The sequence below is a fragment of the Heptranchias perlo genome, chromosome 14 (genome assembly GCF_035084215.1).
Source record: "Heptranchias perlo isolate sHepPer1 chromosome 14, sHepPer1.hap1, whole genome shotgun sequence".
NCBI classification, from domain to species: Eukaryota; Metazoa; Chordata; class Chondrichthyes; order Hexanchiformes; family Hexanchidae; genus Heptranchias; species Heptranchias perlo.
The window spans coordinates 3456453-3473935 of NC_090338.1; the positions used below are offsets into that span (position 1 = coordinate 3456453).

At 44.2% G+C, this 17483-nt stretch overlaps 1 protein-coding gene across 3 annotated transcripts in view; it reads left to right on the forward strand.

The window, feature by feature from the left end:
* flt4 (fms related receptor tyrosine kinase 4) overlaps positions 1–17483 on the forward strand; it is a 264041-nt gene that overhangs the window by 116131 nt on the left and 130427 nt on the right. The gene's annotated exons all lie outside the window — the stretch shown is intronic.

Below are 17483 nucleotides of genomic sequence, written 5' to 3' on the forward strand. Positions count from 1 at the left end.
AGATGATGTATGATTATTGCTGTGAGGTGATGTATGATTATTGCTGTGAGATGATCTATGATTATTGCTGTGAGGTGATGTATGATTATTGCTGTGAGATGATGTATGATTATTGCTGTGAGGTGATGTATGATTATTGCTGTGAGATGATGTACTTATTACTGTGAGATGATACACAATTATTACAGTGAGGTGATGTATGATTATTACTGTGAGGTGATGTATGATTATTACTATGAAGTGATGAATGATTATTACTGTGAGGTGAAGAATGATTATTACTGTGAGGTGATAAATAATTATTACTCTGAGGTGATACACAATTATTACTGTGAGGTGATGAATGATTATTACTCTGAGGTGATGAATGATTATTACTGTGAGGTGATGTATGATATTACTGTAAGGTGATCCCCGATTATTACTGTGAGGTGATCCCAATTATTACTGTGAGGTGATAACTGATTATTACTGTGAGGTGCTGAATAATTATTACTGTGAGATGATGTATGATTATTCCTGTGAGGTGATGTAGGATGATTGTTACTGAGGTGATGTATGATTATTACTGTGAGGTGATGTATGATGATTATTACTGAGGTGATGTATGATTATTACTGTAAGGTGATACCCGATTATTATTGTGAGGCAATATCCAATTAATACTGTGAGGTGATAACCGATTATTACCGTGAGGTGTTTTCCAATTATTGCTGTGAGGTGTTTTCCAATTATTACTGTGAGGTGATCTATGATGATTACTGTAAGGTGATATCCGATTATTATGGTGAGGAGATGAATGAATATTGCTGTAAGGTGATGTATGATTATTACTGTGAGGTGATGAACAATTATTACTCTGAGGTGATGAATGATTATTACTGTGAGTTGATGTATGATTATTACAGTGAGATGATGAATGATTATTACTCAGATGATGAATGATTGTTACTGTGAGGTGAGGCCTGATGATTATTGCTGTGAGGTGATGAACGATTATTACTCTGATGTGGTACCCAATTATTATGGTGAGCTGATGTATCATTATTACTGTGATGTGATGAACAATTATTACTGTGAGGTGATACAAAATTATAATTGTGAGGTGATGAATGATTATTACTGTGAGGCGATACACAATTATTAATGTGAGGCGATGAACGATTATTACTCTGAGGTGATGAATGATTGTTACTGTGAGGTGAGAACTGGTTATTACTGTGAGGTGATGTATAATGATTACTGTGAGGGGATGTATGATTATTACTGTGAGGTGATGTATGATTACTAATGTGAGGAAATGCCCAATTATTACTGTGAGGTGATACCTGATTATTACTGTGAGGTGATAGCCTATTATTACTGTGAGTTGATGTATGATTATTATTACGGTGAGGTGATGAATGATTATTACTGTGAGGTGATGAATGATTATTACCCTAAGGTGGTGAATTATTATTACTCAGAGGTGATACACAATTATTACTGTGAGGAGATGTATGATTATTACTGTGAGGAAATGCCCAGTTATTACTGTGAGGTGATACCCGATTATTACTGTGAGGTGATACCCAATTAATACTGTGAGTTGATGTACGATGATTATTATGGTGAGGTGACACCCGATTATTACTATGAAGTAATGAATGATTATTACTGTGAGGTGATACCTGATTATTACTGTGAGGTGATAGCCTATTATTACTGTGAGTTGATGTATGATTATTATTACGGTGAGGTGATGAATGATTATTACTGTGAGGTGATGAATGATTATTACCCTAAGGTGGTGAATTATTATTACTCAGAGGTGATACACAATTATTACTGTGAGGAGATGTATGATTATTACTGTGAGGAAATGCCCAGTTATTAATGTGAGGTGATACCCGATTATTACTGTGAGGTGATACCCAATTAATACTGTGAGTTGATGTACGATGATTATTATGGTGAGGTGACACCCGATTATTACTATGAAGTAATGAATGATTATTACTGTGAGGTGATACCTGATTATTACTGTGAGGTGATAGCCTATTATTACTGTGAGTTGATGTATGATTATTATTACGGTGAGGTGATGAATGATTATTACTGTGAGGTGATGAATGATTATTACCCTAAGGTGGTGAATTATTATTACTCAGAGGTGATACACAATTATTACTGTGAGGTGATGTATGATTATTACTGTGAGGAAATGCCCAGTTATTACTGTGAGGTGATACCCGATTATTACTGTGAGGTGATACCCAATTAATACTGTGAGTTGATGTACGATGATTATTACAGTGAGGTGACACCCGATTATTACTATGAAGTAATGAATGATTATTACTGTGAGGTGATGAATGATTATTACTCTAAGGTGATGAATGATTATTACTCAGAGGTGATACACAATTATTACTGTGAGATGATGATTATTACTGTGAGATGATACCCAATTATTACTGTGAGGTAATGTAAGATTATTACTGTGAGGTGATAACCGATTATTACTGTGAGATGATGTATGATGATTATTACTGTGAGGTGATACCCAATTATTACTGTGAGGTGATGTATGATGATTATTACTGTGAGATGATGTATGATGATTATTACTGTGAAGTGATACCCAATTATTACTGTGAGGTGATACCTGGTTATTACTGTGAGGTGATACCTGATTATTACTGTGAGGTGATACCTGATTATTACTGTGGGGTGATGTATGATGATTATTACTGTGAGGTGATACCTGATTATTACTGTGAGTTGATACCCAATTATTACTGTGAGGTGATATCCGATTATTGCTGTGAGATGATGTATGATGATTATTACTGTGAAGTGATACACAATTATTACTGTGAGGTGATACCCGATTATTACTGTGAGTTGATACCCAATTATTACTGTGAAGTGATACCCAATTATTACTGTGAGGTTTTTTTTTATTCGTTCACGGGATGTGGGCGTCGCTGGCAAGGCCGGCATTTATTGCCCATCCCTAATTGCCCTTGAGAAGGTGGTGGTGAGCCGCCTTCTTGAACCGCTGCAGTCCGTGTGGTGACGGTTCTCCCACAGTGCTGTTAGGAAGGGAGTTCCAGGATTTTGACCCAGCGACAATGAAGGAACGGCGATATATTTCCAAGTCGGGATGGTGTGTGACTTGGAGGGGAACGTGCAGGTGGTGTTGTTCCCATGCGCCTGCTGCCCTTGTCCTTCTAGGTGGTAGAGGTCGCGGGTTTGGGAGGTGCTGTCGAAGAAGCCTTGGCGAGTTGCTGCAGTGCATCCTGTGGATGGTGCACACTGCAGCCACAGTGCGCCGGTGGTGAAGGGAGTGAATGTTTAGGGTGGTGGATGGGGTGCCAATCAAGCGGGCTGCTTTATCTTGGATGGTGTCGAGCTTCTTGAGTGTTGTTGGAGCTGCACTCATCCAGGCAAGTGGAGAGTATTCCATCACACTCCTGACTTGTGCCTTGTAGATGGTGGAAAGGCTTTGGGGAGTCAGGAGGTGAGTCACTCGCCGCAGAATACCCAGCCTCTGACCTGCTCTCGTAGCCACAGTATTTATATGGCTGGTCCAGTTAAGTTTCTGGTCAATGGTGACCCCCAGGATGTTGATGGTGGGGGATTCGGCGATGGTAATGCCGTTGAATGTCAAGGGGAGGTGGTTAGACTCTCTCTTGTTGGAGATGGTCATTGCCTGGCACTTATCTGGCGCGAATGTTATTTGCCACTTATCAGCCCAAGCCTGGATGTTGTCCAGGTCTTGCTGCATGCGGGCTCGGACTGCTTCATTATCTGAGGGGTTGCGAATGGAACTGAACACTGTGCAGTCATCAGCGAACATCCCCATTTCTGACCTTATGATGGAGGGAAGGTCATTGATGAAGCAGCTGAAGATGGTTGGGCCTAGGACACTGCCCTGAGGAACTCCTGCAGCAATGCCCTGGGGCTGAGATGCTTGGCCTCCAACAACCACTACCATCTTCCTTTGTGCTAGGTATGACTCCAGCCACTGGAGAGTTTTCCCCCTGATTACCATTGACTTCAATTTTACTAGGGCTCCTTGGTGCCACACTCGGTCAAATGCTGCCTTGATGTCAAGGGCAGTCACTCTCACCTCACCTCTGGAATTCAGCTCTTTTGTCCATGTTTGGACCAAGGCTGTAATGAGGTCTGGAGCTGAGTGGTCCTGGCGGAACCCAAACTGAGCATCGGTGAGCAGGTTATTGGTGAGTAAGTGCCGCTTGATAGCACTGTCGACGACACCTTCCATCACTTTGCTGATGATTGAGAGTAGACTGATGGGGCGGTAATTGGCCGGATTGGATTTGTCCTGCTTTTTGTGGACAGGACATACCTGGGCAATTTTCCACATTGTCGGGTGGATGCCAATGTTGTAGCTGTACTGGAACAGCTTGGCTAGAGGCGCAGCTAGTTCTGGAGCACAAGTCTTCAGCACTACATCTGGGATGTTGTCGGGGCCCATAGCCTTTGCTGTATCCAGTGCACTCAGCCGTTTCTTGATATCACGTGGAGTGAATCGAATTGGCCGAAGACTGGCTTCCGTGATGGTGGGGATATCGGGAGGAAGCTGAGATGGATTATCCACTCGGCACTTCTGGCTGAAGATGGTGATACCTGATTATTACTGTGGGGTGATGTATGATGATTATTACTGTGAGGTGATACCTGATTATTACTGTGAGTTGATACCCAATTATTACTGTGAGGTGATACCCGATTATTACTGTGAGGCGATGTATGGTGATTATTACCATGAGATGTAGGAAATTTGGCGACTTCCCCAGAGGTTCGTGGACCTGGACAATAATCCAGACAAAGAAAGCCATAGTGACATGATAGTTTCGTTAATCAAAGTGATTATTTATTTAATGAGTCAAAAAGAGCAGATAGCAAGCAGGAAGCAACTCAATCAATACGTGGATTACTCTACCCGATAATACAAGTGGGGTTCGCAATATACTTTATTTAATGATTTTAAAAGAAATACATAAGCAAGCATGAAGCAAAGCGAGCAAGTAGCACATACAACCTTTATAAAGCATCAAGGCAGCCGTGTAGGTCCAGACAAAAGGTGTCGACCATTGCAGCAACAGGTGCGTCGGGGAGGGATGATGCCTCAGGATTCTTTGTCTCATCAAAACTTTCCTCTTCAGTCAAGTTCAGTAGAAAAGTATTGAAGTTCTGTGTCTTCTCATCGAAGTTTAGAAACAAAGTCCTTTTGTGGAAGTTCAGAAGCAAAGGCTTTTTGTCAGTTTAGAAGCAAAGTATTGTTGGAGGAGCTCATTGCAGAAGTTGTGAACTTTTGTTCCTGTAATGTTGACCGTTTAAGCTTCTACGATGTCCTATTTTATATTTTTTTTAGCTACAGGGTGTGCTCCAAGTTATGAGAAGGCCCAGTTTGGCCACTCACCCATCGTAACATTAATGATAGATGGTTAGTTGGACCACTCAAGAACCGTGTGAACCCACTGTCTCTGCTTCTTTTGTTTTGAGAACCAGGTTGTTGTTGAGCATCAAAGAACCTACGTCGTTAGAACCTTCTGGAAGCTTCTGTCTTTCGTGCTTATCAGTTGTTATTGAAAACTACAGCAGAACTGCTTTTGCAGTTTTAAACAGATGTTCAAATGTCCAGTTTAAACTGACTGAACTTTGCTGCCTTTGCAGTTGTGAATTTATACTGTCCAAATGTCCAAATGTAATGTCAAGGGGCAAGTTAACCCTTGCTTTCAACTGTACTGTAAATGTACTGTCCTTAAAGGGGTGAGTTAACCCTTTACGTTGAAACATCCAACAATTCAAAAGAGTAAAATGGGGTCTGACCCAATGTCCAAAATCCTTACAGAGGTGATACCCGATTATTACTGTGAGGTGATACCCGATTATTACTGTGAAGTGATACCCAATTACTACTGTGAGGCGATACCTGATTATTACTGTGAAGTGATACCCGATTATTACTGTGAGGTGATACCCGATTATTACTGTGAGGTGATACCCGATTATTACTGTGAAGTGATACCCAATTACTACTGTGAGGCGATACCTGATTATTACTGTGAGGTGATACCCGATTATTACTGTGAGGTGATACCCGATTATTACTGTGAGGTGATACCCGATTATTACTGTGAAGTGATACCCAATTACTACTGTGAGGCGATACCTGATTATTACTGTGAAGTGATACCCGATTATTACTGTGAGGTGATACCCGATTATTACTGTGAGGTGATACCTGATTATTACTGTGAAGTGATACCCAATTACTACTGTGAGGCGATACCTGATTATTACTGTGAGGTGATACCCGATTACTACTGTGAGGTGATACCTGATTATTACTGTGAAGTGATACCCGATTATTACGATTAGGTGATACCCAATTATTACTGTAAGGTGATACCTGATTTTTACTGTGAGGTGATGTATGGTGATTATTACTGTGAGGTGATGTATGATGATTATTACTGTGAGGTGATACCCAATTATTACTGTGAGGTGATACCTGATTTTTACTGTGAGGTGATGTATGATGATTATTACTGTGCGGTGATGTATGATGATTATTACTGTGAGGTGATACCCAATTATTACTGTGAGGTGATACCTGATTTTTACTGTGAGGTGATGTATGATGATTATTACTGTGCGGTGATGTATGATGATTATTACTGTGAGGTGATACCCAATTATTACTGTAAGGTGATGTATGATGATTATTACTGTGAGGTGATGTATGATGATTATTACTGTGAGGTGATACCCGGTTATTACTGTGAGGTGATGTATGATGATTATTACTGTGAGGTGATGTATGATGATTATTACTGTGAGGTGATACCCAGTTATTACTGTGAGGTGATGTATGATGATTATTACTGTGAGGTGATACCCGGTTATTACTGTGAGGTGATGTATGATGATTATTACTGTGAGGTGATACCCAGTTATTACTGTGAGGTGATGTATGATGATTATTACTGTGAGGTGATGTATGGTGATTATTACTGTGAGGTGATGTATGATGATTATTACTGTGAGGTGATGTATGATGATTATTACTGTGAGGTGATGTATGATGATTATTACTGTGAGGTGATTCCTGATTATTACTGTGAGGTGATATATGATGATTATCACTCTGAGGTGATGTATGATGATTATTACTCTGAGGTGATGTATGATGATTATTACTGTGAGGTGATGTATGATGATTATTACTGTGAGGTGATTCCTGATTATTACTGTGAGGTGATATATGATGATTATTACTCTGAGGTGATGTATGATGATTATCACTCTGAGGTGATGTATGATGATTATTACTCTGAGGTGATGTATCATGATTATTACTCTGAGGTGATGTATGATGATTATCACTCTGAGGTGATGTATGATGATTATTACTCTGAGGTGATGTATGATGATTATTACTGTGAGGTGATGTATGATGATTATTACTGTGAGGTGATTCCTGATTATTACTGTGAGGTGATATATGATGATTATTACTCTGAGGTGATGTATGATGATTATCACTCTGAGGTGATGTATGATGATTATTACTCTGAGGTGATGTATGATGATTATTACTGTGAGGTGATACCCCTACTGGTGTGAAGAAACATAAGAGTAGAAGTTGGACCTCTTGCCTATTTTACGGGTGTAAAACGGGCGCAGTGAGGGCCAATATCGGGGATCCTGGCAGCCAAATAAAACAGGCATTAGATGCCTTACCCGTGTAAATGAGACCTGTTTTAGGCTCACTGGCAGAAATCAGAGTGAGTATTGACACCATTGTATCAGCCAATGAGTTAGAGGCGAGGCAGGGCAGGATTTACGGCAGGACTCACAGCAAGCAGTCTATTTCACTGCAAACAAAGTCTATTTACTCAGCAAACAGAGTTTTATTTAGGCAGCGCACTACAGCAAACAGTCTGCAGAGTCTATTTAAAAGGAGTCTCTGCGAATTACAGCAAAACAGAACTCATTACCGCAACTACAGCAACCTCTCCCGATAAAAGCAAGGTGATTTCTCCAGCAAAATGCATTGAATGAGGATAGTTACAGAATACAAATTCTATGCGTAAAACCAGTCCCAGTCACTTACAGCAGTGCGGTCTCCAGGTGTGATTGATGGGGGAATTACCCAATCATCTCCATTCTGGCCAGGAATAGCGGTGACGCTATAGGCAGCCGGCAGAAATTCCTTTGGGACGAGTAGAACAGAAGCCGCACCTGCTCCTCTCAAGATTCGTCGACAGGCACTGCGACCCCGCCAATAAAAAGCGAAGTTGTTTCTTTGTAAAACTGCGATGAAATTGTTGCTGTGGAGTCAGGAGTTGCAGGAGCGCTAAGTGGAATCTGGATAAACACATGAGGGAGAAAGGAACAGAAGGATATGCTGACAGGGGGAGATGAAGAAGGGAGGGAGGAGGCTCGTGTGGAGCATAAACACCGGCATTGACCAGTTGGGCCGAATGGCCTGTTTCTGAGCTGAACATTCTATGTAATTCTATGAAACGAAACCCGAAATTGGGCCTCGGGCCTCCCGGTTAGGGGACGTGTGCTAGTGGCACAGCACCGAATCTCAGCCCACAGAGGTAGAGGTAAGTACAAGACCAGAATACGCAATACTCAAAGGGATGTCTCATTACAGGGTAGGTGTTGTGGTTCGTTATGTTAATACTGCGGAGGGCAGCGGTCGACATAACTGAGCAACGGGATTCTATATCCCGAATCCTAAAACAGGACAACAATCGAATAGTTCCCTTATTGATCCTGGGTTTTCTCCTCTGTGTATTTTGCCTCTCCCAGGAGATTACATGGCTGCGGGGAGAAGGGGGGAAGGGGGGAAGTGTTTAGTCACAATGCTCCGGCCATCATGGCGTGTGAGGCAGGCTTGGTGGACCAGCTGGTTTTTTTTCCTGCCCGTCAATTTCGTATGTTCGTATGTTATTTGCGTGTACAGGCTGTGCATGTCTCTGGATGTGACTAGTCCAAGAGCTGGGGTGGGGGGAGGGAATTTCTGTGAAAGATCTCCACTTTACCAATGGAACTGTTCTTCCGCTGAAGTTATGGTGGACAAGCAGAAATTCACCGTCCCCCCACACCCCCCCGACCACAATCGCCCTTTTCAGTAACTTCGACTTCAAGGTGAACTCAACCTCGACTTTCAAAAATAGAAACAGATAAATGTCTCGCCCACCGATGTAATCATGGAAATTAGATTTGCAATGGAGGAATGCACATTGTTCCCTTTTGCTCTGGTGATGTCCCCTCTGGCCAATATCACCTGATCATTGATGCTTTAAGTCTTCTCTTGTACAAGAGGTAGGTCTCCTGGAATGTAAATCAGGGCCAGAGTGATCTCCTGGACTAGTTTTGATCACTTCAAGGAGTCGGAGAGGAATTATTCTGATTTTTTCCTCCCCTAATTGGCCCTGGGTTTTTAATCTAGTTTTTTTCGCCTCTCCCAGGGGATTACAAGGCTTCTGGGGGGGGTGGGGATGAGAAACATAGAAAATAGAAACAAGAGTCGGCCATTCGGCCCTTCGGACCTGCTCCGCCATTCAAAATGACCATGGCTGATCATCTAACTCAGTACCCTGTTCCCGCTTTTTCCCCATATCCCTTGATCCCTTTAGCATTAAGAAATATATCAATCTCCTTCTTGAATACATCTAATAACTTGGCCTCCACTGCCTTCTGTGGTAGAGAATTCTACAGGTTCACCACCCTCTGAGAGAAGAAATTTCTCCTCATCTCGGTTCTAAATGGCATACCCCGTATCCTGAGACTGTGACCCCTGGTTCTGGACTCCCCAGCCATCGGGAACATCCTCCCTGCATCTAGTCTGTCTAGTCCTGTTAGAATTTTATATGTTTCGATGAGATCACCTCTCATTCTTCTAAGCTCTAGTGAATATATGATGTGGAGATGCCGGTGATGGACTGGGGTTGACAATTGTAAACAATTTTACAACACCAAGTTATAGTCCAGCAATTTTATTTTAAATTCACAAGCTTTCGGAGGCTTCCTCCTTCCTCAGGTAAATGTTTCAAGAGCTCCTTGAAGCCTACGCATTTATACATATAGAACAATACATGGTGTTTACAGAATGCCCCTGCAACTGCCCGTTGCCAAGGCAATCACCGTGTTCAGACAGAGAGGTGTCACCTGCAGAACCCCCGAATACACATTCAACAAAAAAACAAACAGGAAAAAAAAACAGAGAGAGGCAGAAACATCCGGAAGGCAGAGAAAGCCAGCAAATGACCCATTATATTAAAAACAGATAACATTTGTTCGCTGGTGGGGTAACGTGTAGCGTGACATGAACCCAAGATCCCGGTTGAGGCCGTCCTCATGGGTGCGGAACTTGGCTATCAATTTCTGCTCGACGATTTTGCGTTGTCGTGTGTCTTGAAGGCCGCCTTGGAGTACGCTTACCCGAAGGTCGGTGGATGAATGTCCATGACATTCATGTTCCCTCCCAGTCGGGGAACACTTCAGCAGTCATGGACATTCATCCACCGACCTTCGGGTAAGCGTACTCCAAGGCGGCCTTCGAGACACACGACAACGCAAAATCGTCGAGCAGAAATTGATAGCCAAGTTCCGCACCCATGAGGACGGCCTCAACCGGGATCTTGGGTTCATGTCACGCTACACGTTACCCCACCAGCGAACAAATGTTATCTGTTTTTAATATAATGGGTCATTTGCTGGCTTTCTCTGCCTTCCGGATGTTTCTGCCTCTCTCTGTTTTTTTTTCCTGTTTGTTTTTTTGTTGAATGTGTATTCGGGGGTTCTGCAGGTGACACCTCTCTGTCTGAACACGGTGATTGCCTTGGCAACGGGCAGTTGCAGGGGCATTCTGTAAACACCATGTATTGTTCTATATGTATAAATGCGTAGGCTTCAAGGAGCTCCTGAACATTTACCTGAGGAAGGAGGAAGCCTCCGAAAGCTTGTGAATTTAAAATAAAATTGCTGGACTGTAACTTGGTGTTGTAAAATTGTTTACAACTAGTGAATATAGGCCTAGTCGACCCAATCTCTCCTCATACATCAGTCCTGCCATCCCAGGAATCAGTCTGGTAAACCTTCGTTGCACTCCCTCCATGGCAAGGACATCCTTCCTCAGATAAGGAGACCAAAACTGCACACAATACTCCAGATGTGGTCTCACCAAGGCCCTGTATAACTGCAGTAAGACATCCCTGCTCCTTTACTCAAATCCTCTTGCAATGAAGGCCAACATACCATTCGCCTTCTTAACTGCTTGCTGCACCTGAATGCTTGCTTTCAGCGACTGGTGTACAAGGACACCCAGGTCTCGTTGCACCTCCCCTTTTCCCAACCTATCACCATTCAGATAATAATCTGCCTTTCTGTTTTTACAACCAAAGTGGAAAACCTCACATTTATCCACGTTATACTGCATCTGCCATGTTCTTGCCCACTCACCCAACTTGTCTAAATCACATTGGAGCCTCTTTGCATCCTCCTCACAGCTCACATTCCACCCCAGCTTTGTGTCGTCTGCAAACTTGGAAATGTTACATTTAGTTCCCGCATCCAAATCATTGATATATATTGTGAATAGCTGGGGCCCAAGCACTGATCCCTGCGGTACCCCACGAGTCACTGCCTGCCACCCGGAAAAAGACCCGTTTATTCCTACTCTCTGTTTCCTGTCTGTCAAACAATTCTCAATCCATGCCAGTATATTCCCCCCAATCCCATGTGCTTTAATTTTGCACACTAACCTCTTGAGTGGGATCTTACCAAAAGCCTTCTGCAAATCCAAATACACCACATCCACTGGTTCTCCCCTATCTATTCTACTAGTTACAGCCTCAAAAAACTCCAGTAGATTTGTTAAGCATTATTTCCCTTTCATAAACCCATGCTGACTTTGTCTCATCCCGTTAATGCCCTCCAAGTGTTCTGTTATCACATCTTTTATAATGGACTCTAGCATTTTCCCAACGACTGCTGTTAGGCTAACTGGTCTGTAATTCCCTGTTTTTTCTCTCCCTCCTTTTTTAAATAGTGGGGTTACATTTGCCACCCTCCAATCTGTAGGAACTGTTCCAGAGGCTATAGAATTTTGGAAGATGATCACCAATGCATCCACTATTTCCAGGGCCACTTCCTTTAGTACTCTGGGATGTAGATTATCAGGCCCTGGGGATTTGTCAGCCTTTAGCCCCATTAATTTCCCTAGCATTATTTTTTTACTAATACTGGTTTCCTTCAGTTCCTCCCTCTCACTAGACCCTTGGTTCCCTAACATTTCCGGGAGGTTATTTGTGTCCTCCTTTGTGAAGACAGAACCAAAGTATGTGTTTAATTGTTCTGCCATTTCTTTGTTCCCCATTATAATTTCCCCCATTTCTGACTGTAAGGGACCTACATTTGTCTTCACTAATCTTTTTCTCTTAACATATTTCGAGAAGCTTTTACAGTCAGTTTTTATGTTCCCTGCTAGTTTACTCTCATACTCTATTTTTCCCTCTTAATCAATCTCTTTGTCCTCCTTTGCTGAATTCTGAACGGCTCCCAATCCTCAGGCTTGCTGCTTTTTCTGGCAATTTTATATGTCTCCTCTTTGGATCTAACACTATCCCTAATTTCTTTTGTAAGCCACGGTTGAGCCACCTTTCCTGTTTAATTTTTGCGCCAGACGGGAATGAATAATTGTTGTAATTCCTGCACACATTCTTTAAATATTAGCCATTGCCTATCCACCGTCATCCCTTTTAGTAAAGTTCCCCAATCTATCCAAGTCAACTCACACCTCATACTTTCATAATTTCCTTTATTTAGATTCAGGACCCTAGTTTCGGATTCAACTACTTCACTCTCCATCTTAATGAGGAATTCTATCATGTTATGGTCGCTCTTCCCTAAGGGACCCGCACAACAAGATTGTTAATTAATCCTTTCTCATTGCACAATACCCAGCCTAGGATCGCCTGTTCTCTAGTTGGTTCCTCAACGTATTGGTCTAGAAAACCATCACGTACACACTCCAGGAATTCCTCCCCCACAGTATTATTGCTCATTTGGTTTGACCAATCTATATGTAGATTAAAGTCACCCATGATTACAGTTGTACCCTTCTTGCATGCGTCTCTAATTTCCTATTTAATGCCTTCCCCTACATCTCCACTACTGTTTGGGGGCCTATAGACAACCCCCACCAACATTTTCTGTCCCTCGGTGTTTCTTAGCTCCACCCATACAGATTCCACATCGTGATTTTCCGAGCCAATATCCTTCCTCACTATTGCATTGATTTCCTCCTTTACTAACAACGCTACCCCACCTCCTTTCCCTTTTTGCCTGTCCTTCCTAAATATTGAATACCCCTGGATGTTCAGTTCCCATCCTTGGTCACCCTGCAGCCATGTCTCCGTAATCGCAACTATATCATAACCGTTAATATCTATCTGCGCTGTTAATTCATCTACCTTATTGTGAATGCTCCGCGCATTTAGACACAATGCCTTTAGACTTGTCTTTTTAAGATTGCTAGTCATCTTAGTTTTATTTTGCACTATGGCCCTATTTGTTTTTCGCCCTTGTTTTCTCTGCCTTCCACTATTGCTTCTTCCCTTTCTGTCTTTTGTTTCTATCCTTGTTTCCCCCTCCTCTGTCTCCCTGCTCAGGTTCCCATCCCCCTGCCATTCTAGTTTAAACCTTCCCCAACAGCACTAGCAAACACCCCCGCGAGGACATTGGTCCCGGTCCTGCTCGGGTGTAACCCGTCACGCTTGTACAGGTCCCACCTTCCCCAGAACTGGTCCCAATGTCCCAGGAATCCAAATCCCTCCCTCCTCCACCATCCCTGCAGCCACGCATTCATCTGGTCTATTCTCCTGTTCCTATACTCACTAGCACGTGGCACTGGTAGTAATCCTGAGATCACTACCTTTGAGGTCCTGCTTTTTAATTTATCTCCTAACTCCTTAAATTCACCTTGCAGGACCTCATCCCTTTTTTTACCCATGTCGTTGGTACCGATATGGACCATGACTACTGGCTGTTCACCCTCCCCCTCCAGAATGCCCTGCAGCCGCTCCGTGACATCTTTGACCCTAGCACCAGGGAGGCAACATACCATCCTGGAGTCACATTTACGGCCGCAGAAACGCCTATCTGTTCCCCTTACAATTGAATCCCCTATCACTATAGCCCTGCCACTCTTCTTCCTCCCCTCCTGTGCAGCAGAGCCACCCGTGGTGCCACGAACTTGGCTCTTGTTGCTTTCCCCTGATAAGCCATCTCCCCCAACAGTATCCAAAGCGGTATATCTGTTTGAGAGGGAGATGGCCCCAGGGGACTCCTGCTCTACCTGCCTCATCCTTTTACTCTGCCTGGCGGTCACCCATTTCATTTCTGCCTGCGTAATCTTTACCTGCGGTGTGACCACCTCACTGAACGTGCTATCCACGATAATCTCAGCATCGCGGATACTCCACAGTGAATCCACCCGCAGCTCCAGCTCCGAAATGTGGTTTGCCAGTAGCTGCAGCTGGACACACTTCCTGCACACATGGTTGCCAAGGACACTGGTCATGTCCATGACTTCCCACATAGTGCAGGAGGAGCATATCATGGGTGCGAGCTCTGCTGCCATGACTTGCCTTAGATTTACACTGCATTCACCTCTCGGGCTCTCTTCCCGCTCTCTGGAATCTCCTTTTACACTGCGCTCACCTCTCGGACTCTCCTCTGTAATATGATGCACAAGGCGTCACAATTGTGCCGGACAGGCTGGATGGACCATTACATTGTTCCCTGCCCATCATTTTCATTAAAAACTTCTTCATCCAGAGCGTGGTTAGAATGCGGAGCTCTCTATTGAGGCGACTAGCAAATCCAATCCGGCCAATTACCGCCCCATCAGTCTACTCTCAATCATCAGCAAAGTGATGGAAGGTGTCGTCGACAGTGCTATCAAGCGGCACTTACTCACCAATAACCTGCTCACCGATGCTCAGTTTGGGTTCCACCAGGACCACTCGGCTCCAGACCTCATTGCAGCCTTGGTCCAAACATGGACAAAAGAGCTGAATTCCAGAGGTGAGATGAGAGTGACTGCCCTTGACATCAAGGCAGCATTTGACCGAGTGTGGCACCAAGGAGCCCTGGTAAAATTGAATTCAATGGGAATCAGGGGGCAAACTCTCCAGTGGCTGGAGTCATACCTAGCACAAAGGAAGATGGTAGTGGTTGTTGGAGGCCAATCATCTCAGCCCCAGGGCATTGCTGCAGGAGTTCCTCAGGGCAGTGTCCTAGGCCCAACCATCTTCAGCTGCTTCATCAATGACCTTCCCTCCATCATAAGGTCAGAAATGTTTGCTGATGATTGCACAGTGTTCAGTTCCATTCGCAACCCTTCAGATAATGAAGCAGTCCATGCCCGCATGCAGCAAGACCTGGACAACATCCAGGCTTGGGCTCATAAGTGGCAAGTTACATTCGCGCCAGACAAGTGCCAGGCAATGACCATCTCCAACAAGAGAGAGTCAAACCACCTTCCCTTATCATTCAATGGCATTACCATCGCCGAATCCCCCACCATCAACTTCCTGGGGGTCACCATTGACCAGAAACTTTACTGGACCAGCCATATAAATACTGTGGCTACAAGAGCAGGTCAGAGGCTGGGTATTCTGTGGCAAGTGACTCACCTCCTGACTCCCCAAAGCCTTTCCACCATCTACAAGGCACAAGTCAGGAGTGTGATGGAATACTCTCCACTTGCCTGGATGAGTGCAGCTCCAACAACACTCAAGAAGCTCGACACCATCCAGGACAAAGCAGCCCGCTTGATTGGCACCTCATCCACCACCCTAAACATTCACTCCCTTCACCATCGGCGCACAGTGGCTGCAGTGTGTACCATCCACAGGATGCACTGCAGCAACTCGCCAAGGCTTCTTCGACAGCACCTCCCAAACCTGCGACCTCTACCACGTAGAAGGACAAGGGCAGCAGGCACATGGGAACAACACCACCTGCACGTTCCCCTCCAAGTCACACACCATCCCGACTTGGAAATATATCGGCCATTCCTTCATCGTCGCTGGGTCAAAATCCTGGAACTCCCTTCCTAACAACACTGTGGGAGAACCTTCACCACACGGACTGCAGCGGTTCAAGAATGCGGCTCACCACCACCTTCTCAAGGGCAATTAGGGGTGGGCAATAAATGCCGGCCTCGCCAGCGACGCCCACATCCCATGAACGAATAAAAAAAAACATGAGGGAGAAAGGGATAGAAGGATATGCTGATAGGGTGTGACGAAGTAAAGTGGGAGGAGGCTCATGTGGAGCATAAACACCAACATAGACCAGTTGGGCCGAATGGCCTGTTCCTGTAAATTCTATGTAAGATGTTCTCTCCTAGTCTTGTTGATCCTTCACATTGGTCCTTGGACTTCCATCCAGCTATCTGAATAATGAATAATGGATTCTGAGTCAGCTTGAACTCTGCCCATTAATATGCTTTGTTCATGGTGGGAATTCCTGCCCCAGGCACCTTCCTGTGGATCAGGTGGAGGCCAAACTTTGAGGTTTCCTAATATCCTGACTTCATCATCCATAACCATTAATATCCTGAACTTGGCTTCCATTAAGACTGATCTCATGAGCCTCGGGATGGTGACTGCTCCCCTGCATCGGTCTCAAAACAAACACCAGCTGGGGAAGGGTTTCAGTTAGTCGGTAACCGGAGGCCTGTCCTGGGTCACGACCCCGGCTTATTATCAAAAAATTAAAACCGATCGTTAACTCACGAATTTTCAAAATGATCCACGTGCTCACTGTGCACAGAGCCAACTGATTGTGGCTTTCCCCAGACCGGGAAGGAGAATGAGGGGGAGGTGGAGGCAGACTGGGCACCTCCCTGTTATCCCTAATAAGGAGCCCTGGAGAAGGGCCGAGGGACTTCAGCAAGGTTGAAAAGAGCAGGAGAGAAGGTGAGGGAGGGAAGGAGGGAAGGAAGGGAGGGAGGGAGGGAGAGAAGGAAGGAAGGAAGGAAGGGAGGGAGGGAAAGAAGGGAGGGAAGGGAAGGAGGGAAGAGAGGGAAGGATGGAAGGGAGGGAGGGAGGGAAGGAAGGATGGGAGGGAGGGAAGGGAGGGAGGGAAAGAAACATAGAAACATTTGCATAGCCCCTTTCATGACCTCAGGACGTCACAATGTGCTTTACAACCAATGAGGCATTTTTGAAGTGCAGTCAATGTTCTAATGCAGGAAAGAAAGACTGACCTGTATTTCCAGCATCTTATCACATCTCTGAGGAAGATCCCAAGTGCTTCACAGACAATACATTATTCTGAATTGTACTCACTGTTGATAAGTGGACAGATACGGCAGCCAATTTACACGCAGCAAAGCCCCACAAACAGCAATGTGATAATGACCAGATCATCTGTTT